The sequence below is a fragment of the Palaemon carinicauda genome, chromosome 38 (genome assembly GCF_036898095.1).
Source record: "Palaemon carinicauda isolate YSFRI2023 chromosome 38, ASM3689809v2, whole genome shotgun sequence".
NCBI lineage: Eukaryota > Metazoa > Arthropoda > Malacostraca > Decapoda > Palaemonidae > Palaemon > Palaemon carinicauda.
In genome coordinates, this window is record NC_090762.1 from 63,449,053 (window position 1) to 63,459,052 (window position 10,000).

Consider the following 10,000-nt stretch of genomic DNA (forward strand, 5'->3'; position numbering starts at 1 on the left):
TTTTTGTCTGGATTCTAATCTGAATGTCATATGTATTCCTTCAGTTTAATTTCTTTTTTTCTCTCTCTCTCCTTTTTATATGCTTTCTGAAACTCTTTAGGTATTTCTCTAGTTTCATTCCTTTTCCTTTATTTCTCCCTGTGTCTATTCTACATAATCTAATGTATTTCTCTAGTTTCACGTCCTTTTCTTTCTTCCTCTGTGTAGCTTTACCCAGCATCCAGTTTCTCAATTCTCCCACTTGTGTGTCTCTCCTAACCACTTACACATCTCCATCCATGCCTTAATTTTCATTCGGGGCCACACTCCACCCCTTCCACTCCAGCCTAACCAGTTTTTCCCTAACCTCATTTGGGGCTCTCTCCGCGATTCCACTCTTTTCCCTCTTCCTCTCTCCTTCGTTTTCCGTCCCGTTTTATGACTCAATCACATGGGATTATGAGCCTCCCAGGGCCTGGCCGTTATTTATAGGAAAGACAGAGAGGCGTCATTATCATTAACATTAATGGTGACATCGGCCATCCGCGTCATTTCGGCGATGGCAATAAGCTAGAAGGTGCTCTGGGTGTGTGTGTGTGTGTGAGAGTGGTATTCTCGACTCTCTTGGGGGGAATATGTCTCTAGGTTTATATTTCGCCAGTGCAAGAATTTCTCCTGCAACTAATCAAGGACGATTTTTTTTTTTTTTTTTTTTTTTTTAAGGGCATATATAAAGTTTTGAGATTTCATCCCCCTTTCTGCATGATCTTGTACATGAAAAGGGCAAATGTAAAACTTTGACGTTATATCAGCCCTCGAGGATGATTTTGTAAATGAAAATAAAGCAGTCGTCTTCAGTATGAAAAATGGCACATGCAAAAGTTTATGGCTACATCCCCCTTCATGGAGGATCTTGTACATGAATAAGAAAGGAGCTTGCATTCATTATGAAAAAAGGGCACATGTAAGAATTAAGAAGGCCACTTCCCCCTTCCTTGTACATGAAAAGGAAATAAAGTCCCCTTCATTATGAAAAAGCCTACATGGAAAATACTCTCTGGAAATAACATTTTGAGTAAAACAAATTGCAAAAGTTCGTTTTACTGCATGAAAATGTCAGAAGGACTCTTTGGAACACTATATCCATATTGGGATAAATTTGGCCTTTTGGAATTGTGTAATTCGCACTTAACCTTTAACATTTTCCCTTATTTCTGTTTTCGTTTTCTCCGAAATAGAGCATCTTCTGGGTACGAGGTATCGAGACGTAAAATAGGAAATTCAATTTTACACAAATTTGTCTCCATAAGGGTTTGTTGTAAAATTGAAGCTTTTTTCCTCAAAAACTCCAGAAACTGAAATGCAGATTTTTTTGGAAGTGAAAAACTAATTTTAGTCCATTTCCTGCAATATCTCCTAACCTACTAATTTAGGAGCAAAATATTATAGAAGCGGTCTTTTTCAGTTAAAATTCTTACGTTAATCTGGCATATTTGTTTCCCTTTACAGCCAATATCAAGAAAATGGGAAATAAGTTGGTTCATTCACACATATTGTAATAGTGTGTTCCGTTGAACGACTGTGATATTCAGACCTGTAGGAAAACCACTGTAAAAATAGGTCACATTCGGCCATCTTTAATTTGCAAAATCCTACAATAAAAACGGTGGACGATCTCATTATTTAAAAGAAGTTGTCCTGAAATATACATTTCAATATAAATCTTCTGATTACTAATTCATATATGGCATCATATTTGACCCGCGACCCCTATGTACTCTCGGGTCAAAGGGCAATATTTACATTTCCAAAGCCAGGGCTCAGAGCTCTCATTTTTACGCACAGAATCCGCATCAAAAACCCCTAATCAAACAGAATTATGCACACCAAATCATTCACAAATTAATGTATACTCATCATAGTAATTATTTATTTACTAATAATGTGTAGTTAATAAGATATTTTATTTTTCTCAGTTTAAAACATTCATGAATATATTACAACTGCAAGTCAATACTTCACTCGATAAATCTTAGACTATGCCTATATTATGTGGATGATGAGGATGGAACAATTAAAAATGGTGAGAAGGTAACATCTACGATCAACAATGCATGCAAGGAAAAGGGGGTCTTTCATTATTGTTCAATCTAGACAGGTTGTTCACTCTCGTTGCAGGCATACACACACAAACGAGAGGAACATAACAGACATCAAGTGGAGGAAGCCAGAAGAGAATGTTCTTCCTTTCCCATCATTAAGACCAAAAAAAGCATGCCAGGTGTCTGTCAAGTATCAACTTGGAATTGTCAAGATGCCATTTTAAAATCTTGCGTAGAGCGTTGAGAAAAGTGACGTGAAATCAAGAATTGAATTTGCAAGAGACTTGCCTGCAGTGGAAATTTCAGAGCCGGAAAAATTATGCCAAACAAGAAATCCATTTCAAGTCCACTGCAAATATTCCTGTTGAATTCAGAAATTGATGCTTAGACTTAAAATCAATACATCTGCACCATGATGGTTCATTAATGAGTTGGTAACACGTGGTTATTTATGACGACTTTGATAGATGTAAATATCAACCAAAAATACTATTAAATACCGAAATTATACTTTCAACGTATTGCAAACACGTTAATGAGCAATCATGGTCGAGATGGGTTGATTTCAAGTCTAAGCACAGATTCCTAAATTTAACAGGTATATGTACAGTAGACTTGGAATGGACTTATAAGGACCATTGGTAGAATTTACTCATTGGATTGTTTCGACAAAAAGGCACATGTTCGAGACCTTACCAGATGTATTTACCACAAGAACAATTCCGGCAGATATATACTGTATTCAAGGTAAAATTTTATATCAAATACAATTTGTAATTAATATTTACACCCGCATACATATTATATATGTTTAATTAAGGCAATATGCAAATATATGTAGTATACATATATATATATATATATATATATATATATATATATATATATATATAAATACACACACACACACACACACACACACACATATATATATATATATATATATATATATATATATATATATATATATATACATTAATTCAAATGTGTACATGGAGCAACATACGTGCATATATACGTATGTAAGTTTGTATATATATATATATATATATACATATATATATATATATATGTGTGTGTGTGTGTGTGAAAATTACAAGGTAGAGCATAATAAGTATTCCATTGATAGTGGGGTCAAAAGATACCATGAATGACTAGTGAGAATACTCAAATATGAAAGCAGATGAAGTTAACAAAGCTATGAATTCAGGGAGTGGCTATAATGTAAGAATCGCTTATAGAATTATCAACGAAATCTCAATGGGGGCAATCAAGAAGTATATACCCATCAAAGAGAGAGATGGATCTGTTATAACAACAGGAAATAAAGAAAGGTAACATTGGATGGAATACTTTAGCGAGGTCATGAATAGTAGATATGAAGGGAATAATTTGATTGATATACCTGAAGCTGAGTAAAACCTTGATGTGCCCATGAATGAATTCAGTATGTTTGAAGTTGATGTCATCATTAAAAAACTAAAGAGATGGAAAGCCCCTCGATACGATGGAATAATTGCTGAGATGATATTGGCCGAAAATGAAATGACTCCCAGAATACCTAAAAGTTTATTTTCTCTATAATGTGGAGTGAAGAGGCAAACCTGATAAATGGGAACTAGGAGTGTTGGTGAAAAAAAGGGAGACCTGACTGATTGCCGTAATTACAGAGGCTTCACGCTTACGTCAGTTGTCATGAAAATATATAGTATGCTCATTCTAAAGAGACTAAAGAGAAAGATCGATGAAACACTGAAAGATGAACAAGCAGGATTTAAGAAAGATAGAAGTTGTACTGATCAAATTATCATTTTAAGACATGTGATACAGCAATGTGTAGATAAATGAAATCCAGTTTTGGTGGTATTCGTGGACTATGAAAAAGTCTTTATCAATGTGCACCGGTCAATTTTGGGGAGAGTCTTGCGTTATTATGGAATTCCTCTTAAAATGTAAATTTCATTAGTCTAAAAGAGTATAGCAAGTGCAAAGTTAATGTTAGTGGAGTCTTATCAAATGAATTCAAAGTGAACAGTGGAGTACCCCAATGGAATGTGTTGTCACCTGTGTTGTTTTTCTGCCTCGTGGATATTGTAATACATAGAACAGTTGGGGATGGTGGAGAAGGATGGACTGGATTGGTAACAAGAAATCAGCTAACTTAGAGTATGCAGTTGACGGTATCCTTATTAGCAGAACACCACAAGACTGGCCAAGCTTGCTTACCAGATTGCATGGAATATCACATGAGGTTGTGCTTAATATAAAAAGAAGAAAGAGAGAGATGATGAGAACAGAATATGCAATAGAAGACGAATATCATTGGAAGGAGAAAGTTTTAATGAGGAAAATCATTTAAATATTTAGGAACTATGATATCTAATACAGGATCTTCAGAGTTGGAGTTTAATGAAAGATTAAAAAAAAAAAAATTAGACGATGGCTAGATTAAGTAAAACTTGGAAATCAAATCATCTTAAATTACATAAAAAAATCAGGCTATATATACCAGTTTAGAGAGCTTACTGTATTGAGACGAGTCGTGGTATTACAATGAAACAATATCCTACAAACTTGATAGATTTGAGAGCAAAGCCCTCAGAAGAATATTGAGAACTAAAAGGCACGACATGATTAGAAACGAAACAATAAGAGAGATTACTAGGATGCTATATATGGATGAGATCATGGTAAGTGGTACATGGAGATGGTTTGGGCATGCTCTTCGCACTCCCCAAGAGAGATTAGTTCATCAATCTTTTAACTGGGCTCCACAAGGCACTAGAAGACTTGGAAGACCCAGGCCCCCATGGCTGAGGACTATGAAGCGTGAAGTAGGATATGATGAGTGGAGAAGTATTGATTTAAAAGCTCAAGATAGAAACGACTGGCAAAATCTAACCGAGGCCCTTTGCGTCAGTAGAAGTAATAGGAGATGAAGATATATATATATATATATATATATATATATATATATATATATATATATATATATATATATATACACATATATATATATATTATATATATATATATATATATATATATATATATATATATATATATATAGTGTATAAAGTAGACATTTACATATATTAAACACAAGAATGATCTCAATGTAACATATATTTCTTAAAATTTCAGAAATTATTAAAAAACAGTAAACAAAGAAATGAACTGAAATTCAAGATTTTGTAAAAATTTGCATTTTAATTAAAATTCTAATTATTAACATTGTTTAATCTTGCATATCTATCTGACTGAATATGAATACCCTTGGACACCCACACAAATAAACGCAAACACATGCATTTGAAATATCCATTTTAATTAACGAGATGAATGATCAAGAAGAATGTGTGACAAATGAAACATTGAAAGAGTGACGAAATATAAGCACATAAATCAAATTTATTGGTCAATTTCCTCTATTATTAACATAATTTCCAAAATTCTGTTTTTCGGGTGAAAAGAATCCATAAAAGCAGAGTGAGACTTGCGAAAAACGAATCAACCAAATGCAGAAAGTTTCTTTTGTCTTCAGCGCAGCAATGATCAACCACCATGGAATCCTCTCAAGTATTCTTCACGGTCCTCAGGTTCGTCGGAAGATTCTTCAGAGAAATGAAGAGGATCGTCAGTCCTCTGGATTCATGGGCGCTACGAATCCAGTCTCCCGTGACGTCGGGTCTCCTCCTCACAGGATTCGGCTTGATAGTCAGCGGATGGTTCGGCAAAGTTCAACCTCAGTGTTATGATCCTGCCAACAAACTCAGACTCCTCAACGACACCATGAGAAGAGACATTTGCCACGTCTACTCGTCCGGGGAATTCTCTCATCGCTATGGAGACCCAGTGGAGACCAAAAAGATAGTCTACCGCTGGGTGCCACCTCTTCTGATCGTCCTGGCCGTCATCGCCCACCTGCCTCAGATGCTTCGAAGTCGATTGGAAATGCCCAAGCTCACTCAAGCTATGAGGGACATCATGACTTCATCCGAAGCAGAGAAAGCCCGCGATTACATCCAAGAGAATCTAGGCGGCCACGGTGGACAACTTAAAGCCAGTCTGTTGGTCAGCGTCTACTGTCTCCTTGCTAATATTGTTAGCGTCCTGCTCATCGACGTGGCCCTGAAGAACACCTTCTTTGCCATCCCAATGCACTTCCCCTTCCCAAAAGGATGGAGCACCGAGTCGCAGTACATGGAACTGTTCCCCTTGACCACCAAGTGTGTTATAAATCACGGCTGGAACATCCAGGTGTATGGCTGTGAATTTCCTCTGAACATTTACTACAGCAAACTTTTCATCTGCCTCTTCGTCTGGTACAGCTTCACTTCTGCCTGCACCGTCCTCTCCTTAATCATGAAGATATTACAGCTGTTCCAATGCTGCAGGAGAAAGGAAACGCCCGAACTCCGACCAAAGATGAATGCCATCAATAGATTTGCTTCCAGGAACGACGTGTGGATACTGGCTAAACTGAGGAAGTTTGCCAGTGACGAGCTTTTCGCTGACTACCTAAACCAGGCCATTACAGTCATTCAAGAGCAACACCAGCTTTGGGAGGTTGCTCAAGGGAACAACCTTCCTCAAGAGGATAAAGGTTGTGTCACGGAAAACGAGGAAGAGGAAGATTCGTCTCTTCAAGAGGTTGTAGTTGTGTAAATGTCACAAAATGTCGAGTTATGCTTTGGGCTCAACAAAATAGGAATAATTATGTTAATTAGATTCTCGATCAATTATGATAATTGATATCAGATACGCCGATATACTTAAACTATTGTATGGTTCCTTCGCTCATCAGAGCAAGGCAACCATAGTGTTTTGGGAAAGAATGGAACGCTGAAGTGAAATGGCATTTTCAATCAATTTGTTAGATTTATATTTTCGCCAATATTTCGTTATTAAGGCAATTGAAGGGTTGTGATGCCCAATTGAAATATATTTTTATACAATAGTATATAATTTATAAGGAAATGTTTGTTTTCAAAGGATAAGGAAATATGATCGTATTAAGAAAATTTGAATAAATATGTAGATGTAAAACTGTATTTATAGTTTATTAATAAATTTATAAATTAATTACTGATTTCATTCTTCCGATGTGACATCTAAGGAAACATCTCCTGCTATTTTATTCCTTTCGAATACAATATCATGTGAACAAAAATATGAAATTATGATTATGTAAATTCTCACACACATGGATTCAAGCATAATTAATGCCAACGTAAATAAAGCCAAAAGGTCTCGGGATTTAGATTAAATAAATTGTTTCCATTAAATTAGAATAATTAGATAACATAACGTGTTATACCAGAAATCCGTTTACATATATAACGCATACACATACAGTACATACATATTCATATAAGCCATATATTATACTCTTCCTAATATATGGATTCTCTTTAACTCGGGATCAGAGACCATCAAGATAATAGCTTCTGCTCAACCAGGGAATCGAACCCGGGCCCAAGAAACTGGGGTACCATTGACTTAGCAACCCAGCCACAAAGTTGCTAAGTCAATGAAATCTCAGATTATTAAGCCCGGGTTCGAATCCGAGGCCGACCAGAAGATATTATCTTTGAGTTAATTTTCTTTTGGGTCTCTGATCCCAAGGTAGAGCGAATCCAGATATTAGGAGGAGTATAATATATGGCTTATATGAATATGAAAAACATGACTGAATATCTTATGTGCACATATATATATATATATATATATATATATATATATATATATATACACATTTAAAGAGAGAGAGAGAGAGAGAGAGAGAGAGAGAGAGAGAGAGAGAGAGAGAGAGAGAGAGAGAGAGAGAGAGAGAGAAAATATTTTTTCTTTTCATTTAGATTGATAATACTAATTTCCTTCCTTATAGTGGACACTTTCAAAACCCTTATCCTGACATAAATGCTTCCGGTTCATGCCAGTTTTTATGATGGAATATATATATATATATATATATATATATATATATATATATATATATATATATATATATATATATATACACAGTATATATACAGTACATATATTTATAAATGATAAATTTTACATATTTAGACGTGCTTTTCATATCCAAATAACCCATGTATTATACTGTACAACCTTTAAATCTGGATTCTCTCTAAACCTCGGGAAAAGAGACTCAAGAGAAATCAACTCAAAAAGAATAGCTTTTGGTCAGCCGGGGAATCGAACCCTGATCCAAGAAACTTGTACGGCAGCGACATACCGTATAGCCACGAAGCTATATGTTATGTTACTGTCGTGCAACGTTCTCGGACCCGGGTTCGATTCCCCGGCCAACCAAAAGCTATTCTTTTTTTAGTTGATTCCTCTTGAGTCTCTGATCCCGTAGATTAAAATGAATCTAGATATCAAGGTCGTATAACATATGGCTCATTTGATTATATATATATATATATATATATATATATATATATATATATATATATATATATATATATACAGTATATATATATATATATATATATATACTGTATATATATATATATATATATATATATATATATATATATATATATATATATATATATATACACTGTATATATATATATATATAAATATAAATATATATATATATATATATATATATATACATATATATATACATATATATGTATATATATATATATATATATATATATATATATATATATATATATATATATATATATATATAGAGATAGAAAGATAGATAGATTTCTCACTAACACCTGCATCTTTGATAGATGTAAATATCCACCACAAATGTGATTTGATATATAATTTATCTTCAGGAATATATATTCACAGGAAATTCTTTTATGATAAATGCCTCTGGCTGGGCAAAAACTGGCAACAATTCTATCAGTAGACCGTAGTAATGCGACCTCAAGAGAGACAGAAGTTCATCCATTCCAAGTCCACTGTAAATATTCCTGTCGAAATCAGGAATCTGTGCTTAGACTTGAAATCAACCAATCACCATAATAACACATTTATGGGTTTGTAACACATATGATGATATGTCACTAAAACACGTGATTTTAACACATGTGAAAATCAACCACAAATGGGATTGTTTTGATTAAAGGTCAAACATTCGTGTTCTAGATCAGCCAGAAATAGGCCATAAAAAATTTCAAATCCAATTCTATATTAAGTCCCATTTGTTGTCTTTATATATATATATATATATATATATATATATATATATATATATATATATATATATATACACACACACATATATATATTTATATATATATATATATATATATCTATCTATAAATACAATATACTGTGTATACACACACACATAGATATATATATATAAATTGTCACTGGCAATATATATTTCTGAAATTTCAGGAAATATTAAAAAACAAAGTGATGGACTCAAATCCAATATATTGTAAACCTTTGGATATCAATTAGATTTAGAATTCCTAACATTCTTTAATCTTGTGTTACAGCAACACCAGAACTGACAGACTATGAATACACACAAACACACATAATTGCATCTGGAATATCCCTTTTAATTAACGAGATGAATAATTAGGAAGAATATGTGAAGAATTAAGCATTAAAAGTGTGACTATATTTAATCACATTAATCAAATTTATTGGTCAATTTCCTCTTTTATCGATGAAATTTCCAAAATTCTATTTTTCGTGAGAAGAGAATCCATAAGAGCAGAGTGAGACTTGCGAAAGACGAATCGACCAAATGCAGAAAGTTTCTTTTGTCTTCAGCGCAGCAATGATCCACCACCATGGAATCCTCCCAAGTATTCTTCACGGTCCTCAAGTTTGTCGGAAGATTCTTCAGAGAAATGAAGAGGATCGTCAGTCCTCTGGATTCATGGGCGTTACGAATCCAGTCTCCCGTGACGTCG